Here is a 27,873-nt window from a genome sequence, read left to right on the forward strand (position 1 = left end):
CTAGTCAGTTTGTATATATAAGATTGTTACTAGCAGTGATACTCTTGGCTCCAGCCTGCAGAGAAGGGAGGTAAAAGGTTAGATGAATAGAGTCACTTTAGTGTGAACCTAGTGCTAAAATTCAGTCTACTTCTAGACGGTTTTGAGATTCAGGAGGAATACGGTTTAGCAGCACATAGTGTTAGTGCCTTTGCACTATTTAGAAAGCTAGGCGCTAAGTAGCGTTTACAGTATTGAAAGTGGATCTCTATAATCAGCCCCCAACTGCTTCTCAGCTTCCCTTTCGTTGTAGTGGCAGCCCTCATTTGCTCTCCATTACTCCCGTGAAATAGGCTTGTGCTAAGGGTCCTACTGCAGCTCAGATCACCCCCAGGTTAGAGCCCACCAAAGCCACTCAATAGAAGTCAAAACCTTATCCCAACATGGATTTGGTTCTACATGAGGCCTGCAGCTTTGCATGAACAGCAGCCTACCAAGCTCCATCCAGCTCAGGAGTCCTTTGGCGCCTGTCTCCAAGGGGGATGGAGACATGAACACAGGCACAAACCTGATCTGTGCCTATTTGCTGGCTTCTGTATTCCCACAGGAAGAGGGGGTACACAGAAGAAGCAGTTTCACGTAGAACACCAAGGCTCTGGCTAAAGGAAGGCTATCCTCACACTTCAGGGATGTGTGAAGAGGAATTTTTGAAATGCCTGCTCCTGGATACTACACTGGAGAACCACTGGCAAAGAGTTACGAAAGATGTAGTCCAGATATAAGGACTTCATTATATATACAAGGCTATTCCTTGTATGTAGATGCCTCTTCTGAACCTTTGCAGTGGATCATAGGTTATCCTTTTTGGAAAGACATTTAGCAGTGGCTAAGGACTCAATTACACCTAACAGTCAGAAATCCCAGTCCCGCAGATCTTACCCCATGGTCATAAGAGCACTGGTTTGCAAGAACACACAGGTAGCAGTTTTTTAGTGTTTAGAGGCTATCCCCCCCGCCGCCCCCCAAAAAATGCCAACTCTCCTTAATTTGGCAGAGAGTGAATTTAAGGACCATAACATTGAAGTGACTGAGCTGTATTCCATTGACTTAAGTTTTGGTCAACTGGATCTAGCTATATCAAGTGATACAGTGTTTAGGTATAATTGAGTCCTATCAAGTAATATATTTAGACCAGCATTAAGTAGGTCTACAAAAGTCAGACCATGTTTATGAGAAACCTGCTTCAAAGTCATGAGTGTAGAGAACAATAGTATATTGACGCTAGTCTAGCTACTCCAGCTTGCTTTTGATTCATGTCAGGCAAAGCCAACTATAGGACAGATTATCAGGAATGACAGCGGGTGTTACGATAGAGGGGACAGTTCTCTAGGTAGATTTCATCCTGATGTATGTACCTAATAAGCAAAACCTGGGATGAAAATAGACAAAAGTCATCCATAGTTGGAGACTGCGACTCCCACCACCCCCGATTAGTAGTGGACCGAGCTAGCCTAGCAGGCAACAAGTGATAGCTAGATCAGTAACAAGTCAGTCTAATGAACGACTCCTGTTTTAGGAACACTATGAAGGGATTTAGCAATTTTGTTTGCCTGATGCTGGCAGTGTCAGACCAGGAGGATGTTGGAAGATAGATGTCACCATTTCCCAAAAAGACCAGAAAATGCCACCTTGTTGCTTCAGATTCTGGTTCCATCCCTGTCCACCATATAAGAGGGCAGCTCAATTTCTAAAGCTACCTCAAGAGATGACCCTTAAGATATTATGCATGAAGGGGAGGAGAAAACTGAGGTTGATGTTGGCAGCGAACTAGCTAAAGCAGATCTTGAAGACCTTAAACAGATTTGATGCAGTACATAAAAAACCTTTGGAAACCCTGACAAGCAACACTGAAAGACTCAGGATATTTGGAAGACTGGACTCTTCAAACCAGAGTATCATTTATGCATTTGAGAGTCATGCAAGGGGTTCTTCCTGCTAGGAAGTTTTATCCTGCATTGTTGGCAGTGGTATCAGACCCACCAGTTAGCCTAGCACTAGCCATGCAAGCAGTCAATATTGCCACTGGCATCTATAATCCCTAGAGCAGCTGGTGATCACAGAGCACTACCACTGCACTGAGACAGCTGCAAGCTACACCAGAGCTGCCAGACCTCAGAAGTTCCCCATGCAGTTCCACTCTGAAGCAAGACCATAGACCCCTCATCCCCAAACCCACTCACACTAAACCCCATTAAGAACACTTCATTCTACAACAGGATATTCTTCTAGAACTCACATGGAACATTCAACCTATACCATGTTTGGGGTTATAGAAGAGCCAAGCTCAGAGAAGATAGATTTATTGATCTTGTTATATGACCAGGTACACGTGCACATGAGAATTTGTTTCTACCTTCCCTCACCCCCCACCCCCCAGACTCAATATACTCAGTGACTTAAGACTTTGTGCCCAAAGTATCTGTTAAGTGTTCCAGTTCTGGGTTCACCATGAAGACCTAAGTCAGAGGGGCCTGAGAGATACGTGGATTCACATAAACCCAGAAATGGCCTAACCAAACAGCTCCAGCTACAAGCGTACAGCTTCGATTCCAAGAGTCTTATTCCTTAAATGAGACCATAGCTTAACTTCTACAAACTGTACACCTTCCTTTTACAGATACTGACATCCTGCCTATGCCCAAGACCCCTAGCTCTTGATGAGGCAGCCATGTTTTATCACATGACCAATATCCAGGGCCCAGGTGATTGGACTGAAGTGACCACCTGGCCCTTGAACTGCTCACCTATTGGCTGACTGAGGACCAGGTATGGAGGATTGGCTGGTCAAGTGGGAAGTGTATTTAAAGACAAGCCACACGGCCAAGCAGAACAGATAAAAGCTTTCCTTGATATAGACCAAATGTCAGAAGAGACCTGACCAGAAAAACACCAAGGAGCCAGGCCTTCAAGTTATTTAATTCAATCCCACCAGGACCCTTTCAAGACAATCCCTTTTACCTGGGGCCCTCGAGAGGGAGGCCAATGGATAAAGTTAAAACCACGTTTGTCAGATTCCTACTGAAGACTAGCAGGCTTCTGTAGTCCTCTGCCCACCTCCTAAACTCATTTCTTTCAGGAGCTGCACACAACCAGCTCCCAGGAAGCCACAATAGCAGATGGAGAGTCAAGCATGATGCACATTGTAGAGAGGAACAGGAAGCTCATGGGTAAACAAATTGGACTTCCATAACTCAGGAGCTCATGCTGCTAGGAGTCAAATACCTTCCCAAAACTAAGAGGGTCTCCATGCCAGCATTGCTGCAAACGGATGGAAACTGAGCATAGCTCGGTTTACTTGACTTAGTCTTGATTCACCTTTAAAGTGGTGATGTAGTATAGACCCAAGGGTTATTAGTGTAGTGAGATTGGAACTATTGAGTTATTAAGAGCTGAAGGTGTTAAGTGTTTCAGATTCAAACTTCCATAGAACCTTGGCCATTTGGAAGATGCTACTTTGTTCTATATTCAGTTCCCTTTCAGGCTCCTTATGACTAAGCAGGATCTCAGTATCCCCAACCACCACCACAGTGCCCAAATGTAACAAACTCAAGTACATGTGAACAGGCACCTGCCTCTATAAGCCAAGGATGTTTAAACTCACTGCAGTCTAAAGATCATAAGCACATCACATAGGCACAGAATGACTGCAGTCAAGTTCAGTGGATGAGGCATCAGTGACTTCAGACTCAAGGTCTCAGTCTGGACCTTTTAAGTATCACCTGACTGATTAGTAGTAGTTGTGAGTCTTACAAGATGTTCATGACTGCATTAGGTCTCACCATTTCAAGAGGTGGAGAAATGAGACTGGAGTCAAAAAGCCACGCTGGAAATACGGGAGTCTGACCACAACTGGGACCGACCCACCAAGGGCCCTAACACCTCATTGGGAAGCCCACTGAGAAAGCGTGAGTGAAGTGTTTCCAACGTCAGCCTTTCTGTGGCAGGATTCTAGTGTTCCTTTCCAAGGTAGAAATCCAAAGCAGAAGTAATCACCCTCATGTCCCAGGCACTCATAGGAGCAAGGTAGTTCTGAATATATGATCATGGAAATTACACTGGAAGAGGCATTTAAGGATATGATCCACTGAAATAGGCCATTCAGGAAGTTCCCAAGACAGAGAAGTCAGCTAAAGAACCGATTCAGGAGTGCTCATCTCCTGCATCCAGTGCCTTACATAAGCGAGGCTGAACTGAACTTGGAACAAACATCATACTCAAGACTAGCTTTGCCACAAAGTACCCTGTGTACTGTTGGGCAGTTTTCCTAAAAGGCATGTCCTTAGGGCAGGAAAGGAAACTAAATGAGGTAGAAACTAAGGATGTAAAGCAAGATCCCATCTCATATTTTGACAACCTGACAATATTGGAGTCTAGTTTCCTGAAGGCAGCCATTCCTTGCAATTTCCTGTTGAGCAAGGAAACGTGGTTGGGACACAGCAGTCTCGCTCCAAAGCAACCAGAAGATAGGTCAAGTCTTGTAGCTTTGAGTATGAGTAGGCCAAACAAGGCACCAGCCACCAAGATTATTGTCGACTGCCCATGCCAACCATAAAGCCACAGTCCCAGGTCGTCAGAAGCTTCCTCTGAAGACCCTCAGAGTAACTCCTAGAAGTGAGCTCTTCAGGAAATGCAGCCCTAGAAGCAGTTTGGCTGCCACTTCCATAGCCCGAGCTGCACCAGACAGTTCTCATTTGAAGACAGAAGCAGCACATTAAGCCAAAGTTGGGCTTGCTGGCACTGAAGGCAGAAGTTGTAAGTTCTGGTTGGGGGCACAGACAAAATATTTAAGCTAACATTGTTTTATGCCAGGCTTTGTAATGAGGTTTTACATTGTAGACAAGAGTTTGATGTCAAGTGCAGTGTGTATAGGGATGCAGATTCCAGCAGAGGCTTTTGCAGCTGGGCAGGGCTGACTGGTCCTCCAGCCAGCACTAGGAACCAGTGTCAGCAGGTTGGACACCCATGGTACACATCCATCAGGAATGTGTCTGGGTTAGTTTGTTGCATACAGATTCAGAAATCTGGATGAGGCCACTGCTGTTATAGAAGGGAGTCTAAAAATCTTCGTTCTTGCTCCCAAGCAGCTAAGGCAGCCCAGCTACATGGGGTCTGCACTCTGGCCTCCGCTGGAGTACACAAGGGTTTCTACTGGACAGGACATGTTACTTCTGGCCAAACCCTGCCTGGCATCCCTTATGGGATTTGGTCCTAGGAGGGCTTATGCTTGAGATCCCAAAGCAAACTTAGTTTATAGCATGACACAGGTCCCAGGAAGTTGGGGTTAAATCAGTATAACTGAATGTAGCCCCTGCTCTAAAGCTAGGCTTGCTTTAATGAAGAAGACTGGAAGAATAGCCTCTTATGAAGGATATTTGGTTGAGTCAAGGTCTTGTGAGATTTGACAGTTTTGAGTCCTATCATTATTTAGAAACTCTGCCTTAAAATATTGGACTATATTTTAAGTATTCAGGAAGTCTTTTAGATGTAAAGTTAACTTTCATCCGCCCTTCTTGTAAGAAGTAACTAGAGCTACTTGGTTTCCTGTGAGCATCTCTACTTCCATCTAGAGAGCTATTTTTATTGAGTATACAATGCTGTGGCTAGAGGTGGTACTCCAAGCCACAAATGAGGCTTCTGGTAGTAGCCTCCAACACTTACAGACGTGAGACCCTACCCCAGGAACAGAGATGAGGTCTGCATGTTTACTTTGTGAGCGTCAGTTGTTACTTGAGGTGAACATCCCCTTAAGTAGCATTTCAAAATAAAGGTGGCTGAGAGATCTCATGCCACCTTAAGGCTCAAAAGTATGGAGATTTGCCCCTTAGCAGGAAAGGAGCAACTGGGGAAGAGTGACTTGTGTTCAGTTTAGACAATGCCTGGTTCCTGGCTCTATGCTGGCCCAGGTAGGATTGAGTGGTCAACAGAAGTCTCCACCCCTTGCAGAACTCAGCCTAGTTAGAAACAGTAACATTTACAAGATTGTTAGAGGACTGATACGTGATACTCTGATTTGTTAAAGGTGGAGAATTGAGCTATCTAGCTCAGGTAGTGTGAGCTTAGTACTAGGCTGTCTTCACTTCTGGCTATAAGAAACCACCTTTTGAGATTCAGGGAAGGGAGAGTTTTAGCAGCACATGGCATCTATTTAGTGCCTTTATACTACACAAGGTTAGGTGCGCCAAGTGGGGCTCAGAAGCAGACCTTGATTTTTGTCTCCCCTATCCCTTTTGTCAAGGGGCAGGATTTGTGTTCTTTGAGCATTCCTATTAAGGTTTTTAAGCCAAGAACAGCACTGACACAAGTCCCTTAAGGTCAAAGCCCACACCCCATGCAACCATAAGTCAGCCTCAAGTTGAGAATGTTTGCCACGAGGCAACTAGCTATGAATGGAAGACTCCCTGCCCAACTCCATCTCAAGAGTCCTTTGAATCCCATCTCCAAGCATGAGATTCAGCAAAACCTGCACCACACAAAAGCCTGTTTTGCTGGTCTCCAGTTCCCTACAGGAAGGGGAGATAGAGAAGTGGTTCCATTTAGAACACTGAGGCCCTGGCTAAGAGACTCCTTGTTCCAGGGACAGAGAAACATGAAAAGCCTGTTCCACAATCCTATGTTGAGCAGCCAGAGGAAGTTATAGGATCTTGCAGGTAAGAGCTATTGCATGTAAGGGAACTTGCTGTACCTTGTTCACATGGGAGTTTATGCATTCACAGTGGGGGATGAATTATCCTTTTTGGAAAGCAGCTTGGCCAACAGCTGGTAAGAGTTATATCTAAGCATTATTGAAATCCAGCAGCCCCAGTTCTGGAAATCTATGCCACAGTAATGGGAGCACCAGCCTGACCTACAGGCAACAGTGCTTATTCAGCAATGGGTTTAGGGGCCCAAAACCAAGGAAGTAAATAGCTTTTGGTTTGGGGGGGGTAGGTGTGTTACAGACCATTAGAAGCCATTGAAATGACTGAAGTCAACAGACTAGCTTAGACTATTAGAACCAGACTGAGAAATCTACTTAAATATGAAGTCAGTTTAGAAGAGAAAGGTGTGACATGTTCAATGGAAAGAAAACGAACTGACTAGAGCAGAGAAAGTTGTCACGAATGGTAGTATTACATGCAAGGACAGTCCAAGAAATTGTCTTTGTACCTAAGAGCATCAAGATGCAATGTGAACTGATAAGACAAATCCACTCCCATAGTTGAGAACATCAACACCATCAGTAATGGGCAGACCCAGAAGACATGGACATAACTGATCAGTCAACTAGGCTTTGTGACCACTTACACAATAGTTTGTTCCTATTGAAATGAAGATGTTCACTCTGCTGAATAGTCACCGAGACCAACTATGTTTTAGAAATAGGAAAGCCAAGTCCAGAGAAAGATTGCTGTCACTTGCACTTTAAAAACAACTGAACATGTTTTGTCCACCTTCCCTAGGTATACCTCCAAAGAGGGTAACAGACTGTCCCCATGTGAAGCACCTCTCAGGTGTTCATTTTGGGTTCACGATTTTTGAAGATATATGTCAGGGATGAGGTGAGGATCCATGCATTCATCTAGGCCCACCCATGATCTGAGACAGGGGCGGGCCGTCAGGCATTTCTAGCTACAAGACTGAAGCGTTGTTCCCAAGTCATACTTAGGATGACTATCCCCAGCATCTAGAGACTGTCTCTTCCTGGACTGTACACTTTTTTTTTTTTTTTTTTTTAGGTACTAGGATAAGCATCTCCCTGCCTACCCATCGTCCCTGGGCACAAACTGCCCAGACCCCTGTTTCCCAGTTAGGCCATGTTGTCATGTCTCAATCACTATTCAGGATCCAGCTGACTGGGCTGAGGTGACCACCTGACCCTGGAGCAGGTAGCTTACTGGCTGGCTGCTGAGCACCTAGAAGAGGAGCTGGGTCAAGCTGGAGGTGTGTTTAGGACAAAACCACACAAGCAAGGAGGACAGAAGTGGAAAGTTTTTGACATAGAACAGAGCTCAGAAGAGACCTAACCAGAGCCTGGAAGGCTCCAAGGAGTCAGGCCTTCAAAGCTGCTTCAGTTTGATTCAATTCCACCAGGACCTTTAAGACAATTCCTTCTACCTGGGGCCCTTGAGGAAGCCCATAAACAGAAAGTACACAGTAGCAGGATTCTGTAGACCAGTGCCCACGACTCACTTCCCTCAGCTACACAGCAGGCTCCCAGGGGTGTGGAGTACATAGCTGCCTTCCATCCTGGTCAACAGGGCGATGAAGTCCAGCCTGACTCATACTGTGGAGAAGCAGATGAAGCACATAGCTGAGTAGTCAAGCTAGGTTTTGCAGTGATTCTAGTCTATATGCCCATTCAGGAGATGCCATTTTTGTGTTTCCTTTCTGGCTGTGGCTTAAAGAACATCCTATTTTTCAGTATGCCCCCACCCCCATCTTCCACCTTAGTGCCCAGATACAACTCGAGCATATAGCAATGAGTTATCTGCCTTTATGGGCCATGGACCCCTTCAATCCCATTTCAGAAAAAAGGAATGACCTGTATGACAAACCCCTATCACAGGCTTTTTCCACATGTGTGCATGATATAGCACATTCTACTTTGTTTTCATGATCTATGCTGTCATACAGCATATTTGCTTCTGAGTTGTGACCCAGTACCCAGGAGTAGTACTTGATCCCACTAACACGAGTCGTTCTCCCCTGAGTGGCACCAGGGGCTAAGTCAAACATTAGCCCAACAAACATTGCTCAGGCCAGATGAAGGTCATTGCCCTGAAGTTCGTGGACCTGTGTCTAGAAACAGGTTCAGAAAACCCCAGGCCAACCACGTGTATCCTACAAACTAGAAAGCCCAGCAGGCTAGACTCCAACTGGAGGCTAGAAGTCCTCCAGGATGATTAGGCTTCATGTTCTTCCCATTGTGATGGTGCCCCACCCTTCAGGCAGTTGCCAGATACTAGAGGCACTTCACTTTCTGAATCCAGTTACTACCCTCAGTTCTGTTTTAGGTTGAAGGTTTCCTCTCCCCTCTGAAGAATATATAGAGTAAGTGTCCCAAGGGTGGAAGCGTGCACCCCTAGAGTCGGCAGTGGATTTTTTGCATCAAAATGTGGGTGGGATAGGCATGGTGAAGTTGTTTTACTGAAGGATCATCACTTCAAAGCAGGGTCAGACATTAAGTTCAAGACATTCTTGTATGCCAGCTTTGTTTTTCCCCCTTAAGGAGTATCATCACTACCTGACATTGTATGTTCATCCAGAACGTTGCATGCAAACAGGGACATTTCCACACTGCATCCTCAGCACAAAGCAGCTCTGTAGTATGGCAGGCATTCAGCGATCTGTTGGAAGGGTTACTCTGTGCTACATACCCAGGCTAAGAAATTTGTTTTCATATCGTGTTTTATTAAGCTGTCTCGACTAGCAGCCTCACATCTTGAGGGCTTAAAAGTTAGGCTTCAGTAGATTTGAAGCCAAACCCCTGAATTCTAGTTCCCCCACCCTCAGGCTCTGTAGTCCCAAGTTGAGATGTGAGCTTAGATTTAAATACAGTGTGTGGAAGGCCATTGAGCAAGCAGTACCCAGAGGGCCGGAGGCTTGGTCATTGCCTTTGGCAGCAGTTTGTCATTGCCAGATCACTGGAGGGGCTAGCACAAAAGCCTTTGATGGACTTTGATGTTCTGGTTTCAGGAGCATCTGTGCAGTCACCCACAGGTCACCATCTAACAGGACCTGTTAGCCAGAGGAGTTTAGTATCCCCGAAGGGCTGAAAGATGAAAGCTGAGAGTTACAAGCATGAAGATGAGGACCCCCTGGAAAGGGGAAGATCAGCCCCATTCAAGACCCTGACAGCCACCAATCGCCACACGACACCATCCCTGAAAGCCCGAAGATAGGCAGTTATTCATTGCTTTTGAGTCCAAGAGGTTAAGAGACTCAGACCAAAACACAGCTGTTGGCGACAAAACTCGGACTAAAACATCCCTGAAGGCGAGACCAGGTTTCCTCACAAAACCTTATGTTAAGACACTGGTCTCATGTTTAGAAGTTGTGCAGCTTTGCTCCCAAAGCTGATCCATGAGCCCAAGACAATCTCACCTTGGAAATGTCTTCAACTTTGCCATCTCCAATCTCATCCACATTGAGCTTGGGTTAAGGATAGGGACTTTCAGAGCCTGGTCTTTTTAACTCTCACCCAAGGGAAGTTCAGGGAAAGACAAGTTACCAGGCTGAGCCAGCTATTGTTTCAGAGCATAGAGCACTACTGTTCCAGCAGTGTAGAGGGTTGAGAACTGAGGCTTGTTACAAGCCATCCTCTTGACTCCCTAAGGGAATACCAAGTGTGTGCTATATTGCAATCAACTGCTAGTAGCTGCCAGGAATATGGAGAACTTCAGATCCATGTAGAAGCTCACACTATAAGCCAAGTTCCATGATGGATTAGCAATGTCTACCGATGCAGGGAGGAATGGTTGCAGGCTTGCCGTGCAGTGAGCAATTCTCACTCCATTTCACACATAGGAAAGGGAGAGCTCAGGACTGTCAGGATCGGTTTCCTTGCCCTTGATGTGGCAACTGCCCTGGTCCTTACAATTCTACAAGAACATAAAGGGGGAAAAAAAAGTAGGTAGTCCTAGCAAACGTTTGGAGACAGCAACAGCCCAGGAGCTACTTCCCTTCCTGAGGGTAGAAGGTAGTGAGGCCTCAGTGTACCACTATACTGGACACGAGTTCTTGGGTGGCGAGTACAAAGCCAGCACGAGGACTACTCCCTCTGACCTAGAGGGGGCAGCACTCACCCAGCATAGGGATTTTTCCACGGGATCGCAGGAGGAATCCTTTTGCACCTTCTTACAAGGGGCATTCAAGAGTTATTCTCCCACCACAGCCAGCGAGTCGTATATCTGGAGAGGTCTAGTTCATTACTGCCTATGAGTTGTGAGTGATGACAGCATTAGAGCTAGTTTAAGCGAGACTTAGGTATGCTTTGGATGTTACACAAAAGCTGGAAGGATGCAACTTTTAGTCTTAGGCAGCCTTCTTAATTCGGGATATGCAGAGTTCCGTGTCTTAAAAGCTGCATATATGCAGAGCCATTATCTGGTAGAACGTACTTAAGTCCCTGAAGATGAGACTCAGCCCCAGAGCTCCAGAATCTCATGTTCCAGCTACAGGTGCTGGGGTCAGTGAGGGAGCCAAGATCTGTCCTCAGGGAGGCTAGCAGGGGATGTCGTAAGTGGTAGAACAGGATCCGCACAGGTGTGGCCCAAGACTTCCACCCTATGTGGGTATGCCCCATACAACCCTTCGAGTGGGCAGACTGTGCATGAGACCTTGCAAATGAAGTGTTATAGGACAAGATTGTCCTGGGTGAACCTGACAGTCACACAAGCCCTTTGAGGGAAGTCAGACTCAAAGCCTGGGAAGGATTCAACACAGTTGCTGGCTTGAAAATGGAGTTAAATACTCCATTTCAAGGGGATGCAGGAAGCCCTTTGGAGGAAAGCAGCCCCCAGTTGACAGCCACTAAGACACTGCAGTCCTGCATTCCAAGAACTCGAGTTATACCAACAAGAATGAGCTTGGAAGCTGACAGACATCCCCTAGAGCCTTCAGATGAGAATGTAGCCCAGCCAACACCTTGATTTCAGCCTTGGGATCCGAGATCAGTCTGTCACTGCCTGGATGACTAGCCTAGAGTTGAGCTGGTGTTTTAAGCTGCTAAAGTTTGTGTTGTGCAGCAATAGAAAATAGGCTATTTGTATTAGTTATGTCTGTGCTTTGTCATAGCTTAAGCACTACAGGGAAACCTGATTGGTTGTGGGGATTTTTGGCAGCACTTCAATACCTGAGATGGTGCAATTTTGTCTACCATTCTGTTGCAGGTAAAAGGGAGAGGCTTGAAATGATTCTTAGTGAGGCTTATTCGACCAGGAATGAATCTGGTTGATTCATCAAGCTGAGGCTGGAAGCTGTCAGTATAGATTTAGAAGGCCCTCAGGCATTAGGATGTTTCCATCATTGATGTCTAGTATCATTTGGACTGGAGAGAGAACTTCTTGGGATAAGATGCTTCTAAGCTGGCATCTGAGTGAAGCTCACCCCACAGAAGCCAACTCCTAAGGCATGAATTTGAACCTCAGTCTACATTTAGGACTAGTCCTCTTAAGGGGGATTGTCGATCAGGAAGAACACCCAATATTGTGGGATCTACATTTGAGCATCCACTGTGGGCCAGGAACCTGCAAGTTAGTCATGATTAAGGGTATCCGAGATGGAGATACTTAGAAGAGCTTGTCTGGTACACGCAGCTGTTTGTTGTCTTGGATTTAGTAGGAATTAAGAGCCCTCTTGTGAGGGTGGAGCAAAACAAATAGACTTCGATAGTCCAACACTGGGGCAAGCTGCCTTTGGGAACAGCAGCAGCTAACACCTGTACTCACAGACTAAGCCAGTCAAGACCTCTTGACTAAGCTTAGAATTTTAGCATTGTCTTCAGCCTAGACCAACCCCAGCTAAGTCTGCTAAGGACTGGATTTGGACTGAGAAGTTTGACTCCTACAGATCCATGATGAGGCTTAGGAGTCTATGCTATGCCAAGAGCATACTTCCTTTTCACAGCGGTGTCGCCAAGAGGCATACTCTTGCCTCAACCTGAGGGTCAACCCCAAGTTTCTTCCCTCCATTCTAGGATATACACTCCAGGATGTTGTGCGTGGCCACTTTGCTTTCATCAGTGGCCTGTCAGCACAGCAGGAACCCAAAAGGCCCACCTGGGGAGACAGAACCAGAGCATACGATCTTAAGGCTTATTCCCTGGTGGTTAGTGAAGGGGTGTGTTCTCATCTGGCGTTCTGAGCACTTTTTCAAGACCACGGCATCTGACACTTGCCCTCTTCTCCAGTTCACTTGAGTTCTAGGACAGCTGTCTCACTTTGCGCAGGCTCTGTGCCACCTGGCCCCCAGATCTACACACGGGGCATTCCCTCTGCTTAGAGGGCTTTCCAAGCCACTTGGCTTCCTGGGATATAAGAATGCAGTGAACCCTCAAGCTAAGGGAGGTCAGGGGATTGTGGGAGTCCATAGGAGTCTGCCTATAAAGGTTTCCCAACAGGGTAATCCATTGCCTTTTGAAAGGCTTAGTCTGACTTCTCTATTTACCCCCCTAACAATTAGGTCAGGCTCCTGGGGCTGGAACTGAGCACATACCCTGTGCTGGCTAAGTTCTGAAAGGATAAGAAAGCAGGCATTTTTAGAGATGCCTGCAGTGAGATGTTGTATATCAAGGCTCAGATGAAGGGCCAGGAGGTGAAGCCCTAGAAGAAAGCCGGAGTGGACTTTGTCCTGCAGGTTGCTTCTCCCGAAACCCAGGTGTACATGCTGTTGTATCTTCCCTACCGGACAGTCACTTCAATTTCTAGAAGACACTTCATTGTGTGGACAGCCACCCCATCCTTCCTTGTTCTCAATCAATGCCATACCAGAAGTCAGCCTCAAGGGCATGCATTATTTATCTCTAATGGGAATAGTTATTCACGGCATCAACGAATCAATTAATGTAGATGTTTCATCAGGGCTCTGAGTGGCAGGGAAAGGGAGGACCTGAATATTTGGGGCAATCATTGCTAATTCGAGTCAAGATCTAGGGCTGACAACCCTAGCTCAAAACCTTGAGCAAGAAATTTCCCCCAGACAGGCCTCAGTTTCCCCTATTTATGTGAAGGATATGTCCAAAGGGTATGGCTAAATGACTCAAGGAACCCCAGCACTCATCTTTGTAACTGTCAAAGGGACCGGAAGAGGAAGTTAGGACTTCCCAGGAATAGGTTGCCAAAGCAACTGAAACTACTTTAGCTTAGACACCTCCAGAAGTTTTGGGAAATTTTTTTTTGATTGGGGGGCTAAAGTGACTCATGCCCAGAAGCAGATAAGTTTGCTTGCCATGATCAGCAGCTTAGATTCTTAGACCTCCCCACCTAAAGGTTGGCTCTCACTTTCGATGTAAGTAACCCATACTCATGACTCAAGTCAAATAGAAATGCAAAGCCTGCAAAAGCTCGACTTTATCTACTTGCAACTTGCATGGTTTTGTATCTTAGGATCATTTGATTGGGTCTGACTTGTTTCACTGAGCTGAACCATAAGCTTCACTCTACACCCAGTCATCATTTGGATTTTAGTTTTGCCTTATAAGGCATTTACTTGGCGCTTTAAAAGTATCTAGGGGGTAAATGTTTTAGTTACTTGGCTTTGCTTTCCAACTCCTGTGAATACCCTTTACTCATCTCCAAGGATCACCGTACTATTGAAATCTCATGTGATCTATAGGACACTGTCAGTTGCTGCAGGAGGCAAGAGAAACTAAGTGTCACTTGAGATCTGACCTGTGTCCAAGTTACATGACTAGTCAGAGGCTCAGCCCCAGCAGCAAAGTTCCACAGCTTGTTCACGTCCCTTGCGTGTTCTCCTACCCTAGGCTTCTGTTTCAGTTGATGCTGCTACTATCTGCTCAGCCCACAGCATTAGTATTTTGGCATTTTATCCTTGTCCCCTCAATCCAATGCCTAAGTCCTTCAAATCCTGTTACCTTTTCAAGGGAGAAGTCTACTTTTGTCTCATCCTCATTACAGATCAAAGTCCCATGTCACCTGGGAAATGAATAGCTTCCTAAACCAATACCTCAGCTTACTCCCTGTAACCCATTCAGAGCGACCGTGATTGAGGGAAAGCAACATGCCTCCTTTGGGATAAAGCTTATTGTTTTGTCCTTAACAAGGAACTATGGAGTTTTTAGCCCCTCTGCTCCCTCAGCCTGTAAGTGCACACTGCCCTCATACACACATTATGCTCTTATCATTTGTCCAAGGCTCCTTCCTGCCTTGGGACCTTTGCACTAGCTGTTCTACTTTGGATGCTTTCCTGAGATCTTTGCAGAATCCATTATAGTTCAGACATTCATTTAGATGTTACTTTTCAGAGGGTCTTCCTGGACTCCAAGTCTGTAGTTACAGTGAACTCTACACTCTGTGTTCAGGCTCAAGGGCATGGGTTAGATGGGATGAAGTTCTACACAGGGGTATGGTCCAAGTTTACAAAATGAACGCACTGTTAGAAAACCTCAGGCATGTGACAGGGAGAGATCCTCTGGGGCATCCTCCAGATTAAAGGTATCACACCTAGACAGATCACATTTCAGGATGGCTAGGATACTTTCTAGAAGCATTTGAAGATTTTTGCTTGTTACTGAAAATGCAGAGAGACTTGCCTCCCCCAAAGTACTTTATGCCAAATGCAAATGGGTAGAACTAGAGGCGGTCTTGAGCTTAAGTTTACAGAGTTTGTCTATTCCTTACATTTGTTCTTGGGTTAGTGTCTGGTACATCACAACACTGACCTATCCCCTTGTTTAGCCCCAGAAACCATTTTAGGTGACTTGAGACTGGTTTCGGAGATGACTTAATCTGACTTGGGTCAGAGCAGAAGAACTTAAGGTTAGAGATCAGTGCCTGGAACAGGCCCTGCCATCCTCCACCAACCCAATGTTGGCTCTAGAAGGATCTGAGATGTTAGTCTTTGCTATGTTCACCTGTTACTATTGAAAGTTTTGCACCATAAACTCCACTTTCTCAAGTGAGGCTTCATCTGACTTGATACTTCACACCCTGGAATTCAACTGTCACTCAGGAAAGTGACATGAAAGCCTTTGAGGCAGTGACAGCATCACACTGGTCAGCCTGATCACCCTATTTATAACAAGGCCATGGAAGGCAAACAGCCTTTCACTACCAGGAACCCAATGAGCTGAAATTGTGCCTGACACTGTTAGTGGAACAAGGCCAGAGCCATCAAGCCTAGTGAAGCAAGATTGAAGTCAGGTTGCCTGGGGTAGGAGGAGGAAGCGGGAGGGTCGGTTGCGGAGTAGAGACGTAACTAGCAGGTTACAATGTGAAGAGGCAGCAGCCAAGTGTCCACGTCAGAATCTAAGGGCACTAGGAGCGGCTGATAAGCCTGTTTCACGTACAAAGATGGTAGATGCATGAAGAGACCTGTCAGTTGTAGTTGCCATCCCGCCCAGGTCAGCGGGCTTGATTTGGAAAGATGCCGCGGAGGTGGCTCAGCAAGTCAGGTGTGGGTTCACACTTCACCCAAGGCAGGTGGCGCCATCTGAACCTTGTTTTTGCTCATGAGTTAGATCTGTTGATGCAAGCCCAAATGGGGAAGATCCAGGTTTATGTAGAGCCTGTGCTAGTTTTAAGCCATATAAGAATGAACTGAGTTCAGAGGCTTAGAGCCAAGCCTGAGCTTCAACTTGATGTATAGATCAGTACACATCGCACATGATTCAGGAGGGATCACATTGTCAGCAGCATTTCAGGAAGGGAAGTCACAGCCGTGAAGTTACTGACAGCATCACGATGAGCATATCAGGCTGACACCCAGTGCAGTTGTAGGAATCATTTTTGTGAAGTGACAGTCCTATCAGAGCAAAGAAAATGGGTACTATAGACAGCTGTCAAGGAGGTGGCAATAACGTTCGTATATGACGTGTTTGCAGTTTCGATGAGATCTTTAGCATAAAAGCCTGTGAGGAAAGATACCTTACATCCTTTCACATGGAGATCAGAGATGACAGGTGACCGTCAAAGCAGAAGCCAGGCCAGCCCATCTGGCCTTCCCATTTCTGCTTTATGCCCATCCCAAGATCTACCTGATTATTTTTAAGCTTGTTTAACTCCTTTAGGGAAAGCAGGATTTTTCTGCATCACCTAGAATTGGGTCAGAGATCAGTGCAGCTCTAGGGACCAATGCCCTCAGGTATCCCACTGCCTGCCTGTATGGCAGCAACAGCTTAAGCATACCCTGAGAATGACCCTGTCTGGCACACACAACAGCAATAACTTAAGCACACCCTGAGAATGGCCCTATGTCAGTGTGTTTCAAGTTCCCAGCTAAGGAATGCTGGAGCTGCCAGCCCGGAGATCTATTCCTTGTCTGACGAACACCTGAACCCCTGGGCCATCCTATGGGATAGAGGCCATACAGGGGAATTGGGGCACGGAGTGCTGGGTTAAATAAAGACTGCCAGGTGGAGGTTAGGGGAAGGTGATGAAGCTGTATGAACTGCGTGCTTTTGAGACAGTCTCGCTGTCTCCCCAGGCTGGAGTGCAGTGGCGCGATCTCAGTTCACTGTAACCTCTGCTCCCAGGTTCAAGTGATTCTCCTGCCTCAGCCTCTTGAGTAGCTGGGATTACAGGCACTCAGCACCACGCCTGGCCAATTTTTGCATTTCTAGTATAGACGGTGTTTCACTACATTGGTCAGGCTTGTCTCGAACTCCTGACCTCGTGATCTGCCCACCTCGGCCTCCCAAAGTGCTGGGATTACAGGTATGAGCCACCGCACCTGGCCAACTGCACGCTTTTTAAGAGACGAGATGCAGTTGTCAGGTCTATTGCCACTTGAGAGCTCTCTGCAGGTCCCTCGAGTAAACAGTCTTGTTCACCAGAGCTCCGAGTCTCTTCAGCCTCGAAGACAATGCCATCCCTGTTGAAGCCAATAGGGATCTGGTGTGACACTGCTTTTGGGCATAGGTATTTCCCTCCCCAGTAAGCAGGGGGCTCTCTCTCCTGTAACTGTAAACCCCAGTCCCCCACCGCAGCTTCAGTAGAAATGATCCATGAGATCTTTCCACTCTGAAAACTCAGTTCCTAGCTTGAAGTGAGAATCATTTAGCCAATTACATATCAAGTGTAACAGGAAATGAGGTATACACACCAAGCCATGTCATTTCCAGCAGGGCCCCCACCAGAGCCACGAGTCTCCTCAGTCCAGTCAGCTGTGGCCAGGGTCATGTGCTATGCCAGTTCAGCCTGCTTAAAGCCGAGTGGTAGTTCCATCCAGTGCCACCACCAGGTCCAGCAGGGTGCAACTAAGTGCAGGTTGGAGTTCTAGAAAGCACCTAGTGTCTCAAGGAATCAGATCATCGAAATCATAGGCCTTCCTGAGGTGAGTGCAGGAATGACAAGTTTGGGTCTGCTTAGCAGCCCATTCCAGTGGTGATGAGATGACAGCTAAGCACCAGAGTTCTTGGTCTTGCCCTCTCCCTATATATGGGCAGCCACCATTCTTGGGCCCAAAGCTTAACATCCTTAGGGCTGCCACTTGCAAAATCTCGTGATTAGCTGAGTTTCAGCCACTATATGCCCTTTGCCTTAACTGATAGGGGCAGTCCCTACTCTTAAACCTCAAGTCCAGTGGAGGAGAGGGAAGGATTGTTAGAAACTAAGATTAAGTCAGCATGCATAGAAGACACATGGCAGACGTTCACCTTCTGCCCTTTGTTTTCAGATGTTGATAGGTCAGGGAAGGGATGGCATCTTCAACTCAAGCACAGCCTTGCTTTTCTGCCCAAAGGTATATCTCAAACATGTGTAACCTTGTAAGTGCAGATGTTTAGCCCCGGAGTCAATCCAACCAGTGAAGATGAGAGCCAGTGAATTGAGGCAGGAGAATGGGAATTAGGGTAACCAAGGGTTAAGGCATGAGACAGGCAGGTGCAGCCAGTTTCTGGGCAAGGTTAGGCAGCACACAGGCCATTGTCCTCACTCTTGATAGCCCCACTTCAGCCATGTAACCGGGATGTAACCAGTTGGAGGGCTCCAAAATGTCACCTAGGGGTGTTAAGGTTTGTAGCTTAAACAACCTGAAGAACGTTGGGTCTCTTAAACTGCTTGCTACAGCCCTTTCCTACTCTAAGAGTGTACACTTTCAGTACATCTGCACTGTTTTCACTGCCATTTTATTTGGTTTGTACATTTTGTTCAATTATTTGATGTGCCAAAAACATGGACAATCAAGTCTTTCCATCCGGTAACGTTTTGGTGAGCCAGCCAGGAGGTAAGCTCAGTTGTCTGAGGTTGTTTCCTTTTATCTTTGTCAAAGCTGCCACCCATTTGCAGGCACGGGTCAGGCAGTTAAAACCCACCACAGCACCCACCACTCAGTCTCCCATGACAGCTCAGTCATGGACCAAGACATCTAGGTCCTGCCAGGCACAAGAGGTATCCATGCAAGTCAGGTTTGTGTGTGGCAGTAGTATCTGAGATGATTTGAATCACCTAACTTCTGCGCTTGCCCTGTTGATGCTTTGTTGGGACCAGGGAATGAAATTGCTGCATTTGAGCCCCATTACCATCTGCATGCCCCTTTGTTTATTCATGGAAAATACAGAGAAAGACAAACTTAAAGACCCCACATCTTGGTTGTTCTTAGTTTTTTCGTGGTTTAGACCCCAGAGTAAATTAACAGCCACAGGGATTTATACCTTCTCGTAGCCAGATAGGCCGGAGAAGTACTAACCTTAAAGTTTTGGGCTAGAACGCAGGAAGATATAAGCCCCATCTAAATTGTTGGGATACTAAGAGCTTGGGATTATATCCAGGAACGAAATGGAAGGTCATAGGCTACCTATGAAGGGAAAAAAGTGGTACCAATGCCCACCTAAGGTCAGAGATATCTGACACCAAGACTGGACTCTGAAGGGGGAAACCCCTGGGGATCCAATGCTAACTCCAAGACTTCCCCAGCACGACACCCCAGGTGGAAACTTTGGGTCAACAAATAAGCCCTCCCCTTAGGATCTCTTTTCCAGACCACTGTGGGAAACACTTTTGATTCCCCAACTCAGCTGCATCTTTGGCCATTGGAATCAATTATGACCCTGATAATGAAAGGAAACATTTGCTTTTTATTGCAAAGCTGTTTAGCCACAATACCAGCTCCACAGGAGGAGTGGTCAGAAAAATGGAAGCCTTAATCACAGGATAGATAGTCAGAAATGCTATGTGTTCAAGCTTTTATGGTTTTGTATCAGATTCCTTCAATCTGCAGAAGTCCCAATACTGGCCCTGAAAAAAAAAAAAAGTCCCAAGATTGAGCCAGACATTGATGACCACCCGTCTCCTACAAGGGCCCCTTGTCTCTCAGGGGGAACTATGGCTGCCCCCATGTAACTGCTTGCCAAGTGCTCCAACCATGCAAGGCCAGAGGAACAAATTACACTAAACCCGACACACCCAGATTGGAATACCCTACTCAGCAGCTCCCCTGACACTAAGAGGTTGTGAAAGTACTAGGGACCCTGGCAAATTTGTGGATGGGTTTTGTCTTTGGCTCTAAGCTTTTGCTTTATCAAGATGTCCGATTCATTTTGGCAACATGGTGCACCCCTATGGAAAAAGAATGAGGCTGCCTGCTGCAAGGCAGATGGCGTATCTACCTGCCCAGGGCAATCACCCGGGGCCCAGACATGGTTCCAACCACCAACCCTGAGATAATATCCCTGTGGAAATCAACAGGCAAGCAAAATGTGAGGCACTTCCTTGGAGGAGTAGAAAGCGGAGTAAACAAAAGGCCATAAAGTTGTAAGGTCCTGGAAATTATACAAGGGAAGGAAGAGAACCCAGCTATGTTTTCTGGCAGGTTACACAAGGCCATCAGAAAACATGCAATTTTAGACCCTTCCTCTCAACGGTTATGCTAATGGGACATTTTTATCGGCCAGTCAGCCCTGACATCAGTACAAACTCAATTGCAAGTGGGACCACAAAATAAAAATCAGTGTCTTGATACCACATTTGTAACAATCGTGACCTGGAGAAGAGAAAAAAGGTAAGAACAGCAAGCCAAAAATCATGGCAGCCATCACTAGCAATGCCCAAAGAGCATCTGAGGGCAACCCATAAGGATGATGCCAAAGGCTCTTGCCTCAAGTGCAAGAAAATAGACACTGGGTAAAGGACTAGTACTAAGCCCCTCCTGAAACTGGAGAATCAACTGCCCCACACACTCCCACTGAGGGACTCAGTTGAGACTCTGGCAGTGCAAAGGGAGGAGCTAGATTAACACTGAAGGGGCCCAAGTCTTCCTCACAGCCCCTGTCCAGGATCATTACTGAGGAGCCCCAGGAAATTGCACACGACAATTTCCATTTTTCAGTACGGGGTGGGGGCAAGTTACTGTCCTTACTGCTTATGCAGGAAAACCCTCCACTAGGACCCACCACTGTTATAGGAACGGGAGGGAGGAAAAGAGGCATTTCACCCCTCCTTTAGCCTAACAGTTTGAGACAAGCTTTCCAGGAGCTCAATAGTACCATGCTGCCTGGACCCCTGTTGGAAAGGGATGTTATGGTTAACAGTGGTGCTGCTGCAACTTAAGTACCACTCAGGATTGCTAGTGGTCAGTGATGCAGGCCATGTTCCGGAGGACCATGTCTCAATGGGTCAATCTACTATCACGGTATACTGGAAGGCCTGGAAGGGTTAGAATGGCAGTGCCAGTCAAATACAGCTTGAAGACCCAATTGTCCCCAAATACCCAATTGAGCTGGAAGAAAGGGCTTGGCATCCTTACTTAAGGAATTGCTTTCCCATAGACTAAAACTCTTCTGTTCTCCCTGCAATATTCCCATTCCACCTGTTTTACAACCTTTGGGGGAATATATGGTACAGGATTCTCAGGGCAATTGGTGAGGCTGTGGTCTTCACCCATTAGTAGCAGATCATGCTCATGCTGCCGTTTTGAAAGAGGACTACTAAGCGAGGTAAGGATTCTCTCACTTCCCCCTCAAAGCATGGGTCTGAAATTCAACTATTGGAAGCAACGTACTTGCCAGAGGCTGTAGCCATAATCCATTGTAGAAGACATCAAAAGGACTTAACCCCAATAGCACAGGGAACAAAGAGGCCAAAGCAGCCTCTTTGTTGTAGGGTACAATCTTAAATCTTAGCACTGCTTCCTTTCTATGACTCCAGTAGAACCCGAATATATACCACAGGAATAAAGGAGCAATGAGGATGACAAGGATCCTGGTAGTATACGGGATCAGAACTATCTCCCTCAGCCCAATGGAGGATGATAAAAACGCTGCATGCCCCTTTCCATAATGGGAAGATACCACTCTGGCCGTGGTACACGGGCTCATGAAGACCCTAAACTTGCTTCGGTGGTTAAGCAGGTCTATTATATCCCTCCACTGCACGTTCAGCCACCCAGAAAACAGAATGCCTCCTCTAAAAGCCAGTCCAGAGGAGAGCTTATCCAGAAGACTGGTAGTTTGACTTTACCCACATGCCAGCTTGTAGAGGATACAAGTTTTTGCTAGTACTAATAGACATGTTTACTGGGTGGGTTGAGCTTACTCTACCAGAAAGCTAGTGAGGTTACAAGTCCTCTTTAAAGGAGATAATCCCATAGTTCAGGTTACCCCAAAGCCTCTAAAGTGATAACGGCCTTTCTCCCAGATAACTCAAGGCGTTGCTGAGGGGCTTTCAGTATCAAATGCTATTTACATTCAGCTCAGAGGCCTCAGTCCTCCGGGAAAGCAGAAGGGGTGAGTCAAACTCAAATGAGTGTTAGCTATGTCAGGAAACATCACACTTGGGTTATCTTACCCACTGTAGCCCTCTTAAGAATCCGTAACTGAGAGTGAAAAATATTAACCCATATGAAGTGCTTGTTATATGGGAGGCCTTTTAACTAATGATCTCATTACTGATCCAGAAACAGCTGGTGAGTAAGATACCTAGTTAACCTGGGGCAATTTCAGCATGCATTACAAGAGTTTGGAACTTAAAGGCTCCCCCCACACCAGGAACTAACCCAGCAAGCCAAGGTCAGGCCAGGCAATATACTGAAGACATAGAAAGAGGGGTCACCCGCTCAACTACAACCCAAATGGAAGGGACCTTTTTCAGTGGTGTTGGCCACACCTTCTGTGGTTGAAGTACTGGTATTAGACAGTTGGATACAACTTTCCAGGGTCAAGCTTGTAATACCTGAAGCCCCGGACCTGGAACCTGAGGCTCTCACCAGCTGCTATACCTGTGAACCTGTCGAAGACCTGAAACACCTGTTCAAAAGAGTCAAAAGATAAGTAGGTGCCTATCAATTTTCCCTGGTGTCTTTGTTGCATGGTTACTGTAAGTTGGATACTTAGTCCAGCTTTAAAATGTTAACGGATTTTTTGCTCAAGCAATTCTTGCACAAGGGTTTCAGCTAGTTTTGGAACAAAATCAGGCAAAAAAAAAAAACCTGACTGGGTCAAAGCAGCTGCACCTTTTACAGCCAAATAGGCTCACCACAACCCAGATACCTGACTACCTATGATTAGAGACCCATGATCTGATAGGCAGGGACAATGCCTGTGACCAACAGGCAGTAGCTACAGAAGGCTGGTCTTCAAAGCCCACCCACCTCCCAAGATTTATGAGAATCACACCTCAGGAAAGTGAGGCAGAATAGGGAATTAGGGGTAACCAAAGGTTAAAGCATGACAGGATAGCAGGTGAAGCCAGCTCTAGGCAGGATTAGGCAGCACACAGACCACATCCTCACTTGACAAGTTTCACAGTTCGGCATCTAGTTGGCCACGGGCCAGTCCTTCATGTAGTAGAACCAATTGGAGGCCTCTAAAGGCCACCTAAGGGTGTTACCAAGTTCTTTGAGCTTAGTACAAAGCCTCAGGAACATTGTCATCAGCTCTTGAGCCACTTTCTCCAGCCGGCTCCCACTCAGGAGAGCACTTTCATTTCAGCGGATCTGCACTTTTGTTGCTTCGTTTTATGTTGCTTTGTGTGGTGTTCAATTTTGTTCAATGCACCAAGAACCTGGACAATAGTCAAGACTTTTCATCCGGCAACAGGTTGAGTGGCTCCAGCTCATGTACCTTGGGTGGAGTTTTACAGTGCATCTGTGGGTGACCCCAGTGGAAAGCCTCAGCTGTTTACAGAAACAGCCTTAGGAATATACACCCTGTCCACTTGATGCCATCAAGATCACCTGCTTAATAAGCTGCCTGTCTCCCCACCCTGGACCTTGTTATCAGGCTCTAATTTCAAGTGAGCCCAAGTTAGGACAGATCAGTGGGGTTTATGCAGAGATGACAGGACTTACAGAAGCCAGAATCCCAGCACAGGTGGAGCACAACTTTGCATTGTAGAAACGCTGCTTGTAACTTGGGAGGGCACAGGTGACCTCATTTTGAGATGTATTTAGTATCCAAGAACATCTCGTGGTGATGAACAGTGATTGCTAATACCTAGTGTCAACTCGACTGAAGGATACAAAGTATTAATCCTGGGTGTACCTGTGTGGGTATTGCCAAGAGAGATTAACATTTGAGTCAGTGGGCTGGGGAAGGCAGATCTTCCCCACCAGATATTAAGGTAGTGTAAGAATACCACCTTAATCTGGTGGGTATTATTCTGATCAAGCTGCTAATATAAAGCAGGCAGAAAAACGTGAAAAAGTGAGACTGGCCTAGCCTCCCAGCCTACATCTTTCTCCCGTGCTGGATGCTTCTTGTCCTTGAACATCTGACTCCAAATTTCAGTTCTGAGACTTGGACTGGCTCTGTTTGCTCAAGCTTGCAGACAGCCTGTTGTGGGATCTTGTGATCACGTAAAATACCTCAAACTTCCATCTATCCTTTTGTGTGTCCCTCTAGAGAAACTTAAATACAAACAAGCACATCCAAGATTTAACAGGTTGTGTTGTCCCAGAGACAAGATTGAGCTGGTAGAGCATTAAAACTGGGGGGATTAGGGCACATACACCTGCTGTGTCAGACGGTTCTGGGGGGTACATTAGTGAAAACAAGACTCAGCCCATAGTACACATGGACTGAGAGTTAGACACAGGGGACTAAGGATGGCGGAGTGAGGGTTGAAAATTATCTACCAGGTACAGTGTTTACTATTTGGGTGATGTGTACAACCAAAAAGTCCAGACCTCAATCATGCAGTATTTCCATGTAATAAGCCCACCTGTACCCACTGAGTTAAGAGTCTCAGACCGTAGAAATACATTTTTCTCCAATCATGGAAAGATTTTAGGTGATCAGGTAGTTCCTGCAGTATATCACTCAAATTAGCTCACTTTTATAATTGGAGCAAGTGTTAGGACAGCAGTCATCCGCCTTTGCCTTAGCTTTTGTAAGGGCTATGATTTCCCTTTAGAAGACTCGTTCATTTTTGCAGAGGAAGTTGGCATGAGCTGCTGACTTGTGTCCACCATGCACACAGTGTCCCAGCCACCTGACCTCCCTGCCGCCCTGGTGGGAGAGGTATGCCTTGTTAACCCAAGCCTACTGGGACTCCCAGGACCAGCTCAGACTCATCTGCCTGAGTTTGCACTAAGGGCTTGTCCACACGCTTCTTGCATCTCACATTTTAACACTTCAGCATCGTTAACTACCTTCAAGGGCCACAATTGGAGTAGAGTGTTTTCACTTGGAAGATGACCAGTTGAGGTGTGGGGGCAGGTGCTCACTAGGAACACCCCACAGGGGAAAGCAGTAAGCTGAATGCTAAGAGCAGAAAGCATACCTGGCTGAGAGGATAAGTCCTGTAGGGAAGTTGGGGTGTCAACAGCAACATCTGTGATGACATCCATGTGCTCATGACATTTTTAAGCAAAGACTCAAATTCAGAGGGTATGTAACTTAGCATTTTGGCCAGAGATGTGTAGAGAACAGGAGCCCAGAAGATGCTTGAGCAGAGTTAATGCCACCTGAAGATCTTAAGCCAGCTCATCAATACCTTTCATCTGAAGATAACTAGCACAAATGAGACTCCTAATAGCAGCTGGTACCTTTTGAGCATAAATTGAGCCCAACACTTGACATCGAGAAAGTCCACCGTGTTAAAGGTGAGTCTACCCCCAGGTGCTTGAACAGAGCTAATCACAGCACAAGGGCTTAAGACAAGGCTTTCTGGAAGGCTGCCACATGGAATAAGTATACTGGTCCCATCGAGTGTCCCCAAGCCCATCCTCTTTAGGATTCCCACTTGGCACAAGCTGTCATGAGCTTCATGTATTATGAGCTTATGAAGTTTTAGCTCTGAAGGCTGGGACACACCAGGCACCCCCGCACCCCCAACCTTCCATTCCATAATGAGCTGAGTTCAAGAGAAAGCCAAAATTTGAGAAGCAGCAACCATAGGGCTGCGTGGGACCCAGCCAAGGTCCCCTACCAGCAGCCAGCACTGTTACAGAGAAGCTAGCTGTACTTGTCCAGGCCTGGAGAATATGATAGCCACCTTCGGGTTTTAGGGCTCAGCCTTTCAGTAAGTAATTTCCCCCTCCCGCCCCCAGGTTCCCCTGTTGTGGGAGCTTTAAACTCATGTCCGATGCAAAAAACTTTGACCAGCTGAACAGCAGTGTCTTTTAGTGAGAGAACTCCATAGATACAACACCTCCCACCATCAGCAAGGTAGAAGCACGACAAGTTAAGCAACTTGCCGAAGGTCCACAGGAAGTGGCAGGGCTGAGATTCTAGCTTAGCCAGCCTGGCCGCTTAGCTCTATGTTACAAACTCAGTTCAGTGGGGTTTCAGCTATGCCTAAGGCTCCCCACTTTTGGCTGCTTCTATGGTCAGCATCAATTTGCTGTAGGCCCAAGAGTATATTGGAAGAAATTGAAAGATACCTGTAGAACTAGGGCAGTCGGGGGGAGGGGGGCAGGTGTTGCAGCAGCCCCTAGAACCCCTTTCCCTCAAGAGGCTCAAGCTTTAAACCCATTCCAGGATCTACTCACAGCTGCAACTAGAGTTATTTCCCACCTCCTCCCACCCTTCAGCAGTGGGGAGCTTTCAGAGCCCAGCATCCTTGGCAAGGTAATTTCTGCAGCCAGCAGAGTTTTACGCTGCTGGAACGAGGTAAGCCTTATGCCATGGAGGGAGGGGAGCTAGGAGAACGGAGAATTCTGTAGGGCCACAGTACATCCCTTTGTTAGTTTAGTAGACCCCATTCTTAGCCCTGTGTTGCCCCTACATGGAGCCCACAGGCAGATAAGGGCACAGAGCCCCACCATGGGTCAGGACCTTCTGGAGAAGGCTCCGAGAGGTAGGGAAGTAGCTTCCTACTTTTCGAGAGTTTCAAGGAAGCGGTTTCCTAGGCAGACAGCTACGTTTCTCCTCTTTCTCCTTCTATTTACTTCTCAGCTTACAGGGGTGCTGGAGTCTAATGAAGCCTTTGTTCAGAAAGGCAGGTCTCCCTCACAGTTCTAAGCCTCCTGAGTTTGCATTCAAACCACTCTCCTATCTCTAACTCAAAGTAACTTCAATATTACTTTTCATCCCTCCTCGAAATTAGAAAATGTTAAGACTACTTCTTAATTTTCCTAAATGCTAGAAAAATCCAGAGAAAGCTGAATAAGTGCCCCCCCCCGCCCCCCCCACAAAATGTAGTCTTGGTTTAGAAGAGAGCGAGAAAAATACATCTTTGTCTTTCAGGCTCAAGAGTAAAGATGGTAGCGGAGGCGGGAGAAGGTCCTTTAAACTCTCCCCTTGGTGCTATCGGCACTGCTCATTGGCTGGCTGGATGCGTCCTCCCTAATGCCTTTCACCTGGGCACAAGGCACAGGTTCTGGGTGTGTTTAATTCCAGGTGCTGTTTATAAGAAGCTAGAGTGGCCGGGCGCTGTGGCTCATGTCCGTAATCCCAGCATTTTGGGAGGCGAAGGTGGGTGGATCATCTGAGGTCAGGAGTTTGAGACCAGCCTGACCAATATGGTGAAACACTATCTCTACTAAAAATACAAAAATTAGCCGAGTATGGTGGCATGCACCTGTAGTCCCAAGGACTTGGGAGGCTGAGACAGAAGATTCATTTGAACCTGGGTGGCAGAGCTTGCAGTGAGCCGAGATCAGCACCACTGCACTCCAGCCTGGGCGACAGAGCGAGACTCCATCTCAAAAAAAAAAAAAAAGAGCCTGACCATAAGCTCCCAGTTTATGCCTGCTACTTTAGTGTAATTAAGGACGCTCTTTTACTCTCAAATGTGTCCC

General features: G+C 46.6%; 1 protein-coding gene across 1 annotated transcript in view; it reads right to left on the minus strand.

The window, feature by feature from the left end:
* RBM19 (RNA binding motif protein 19) overlaps positions 1-27,283 on the minus strand; it is a 368,604-nt gene extending 341,321 nt beyond the window's left edge. Inside the window, exon 1 of the mRNA XM_050749675.1 lies at positions 27,256-27,283. The gene's annotated coding sequence lies outside the window, so the exon portion shown is untranslated. The remainder of the gene's footprint in view (positions 1-27,255) is intronic.
* Between the last annotated feature and the right edge of the window lie 590 nt (positions 27,284-27,873).

Source organism: Macaca thibetana, chromosome 11, assembly GCF_024542745.1.
Source record: "Macaca thibetana thibetana isolate TM-01 chromosome 11, ASM2454274v1, whole genome shotgun sequence".
NCBI lineage: Eukaryota > Metazoa > Chordata > Mammalia > Primates > Cercopithecidae > Macaca > Macaca thibetana.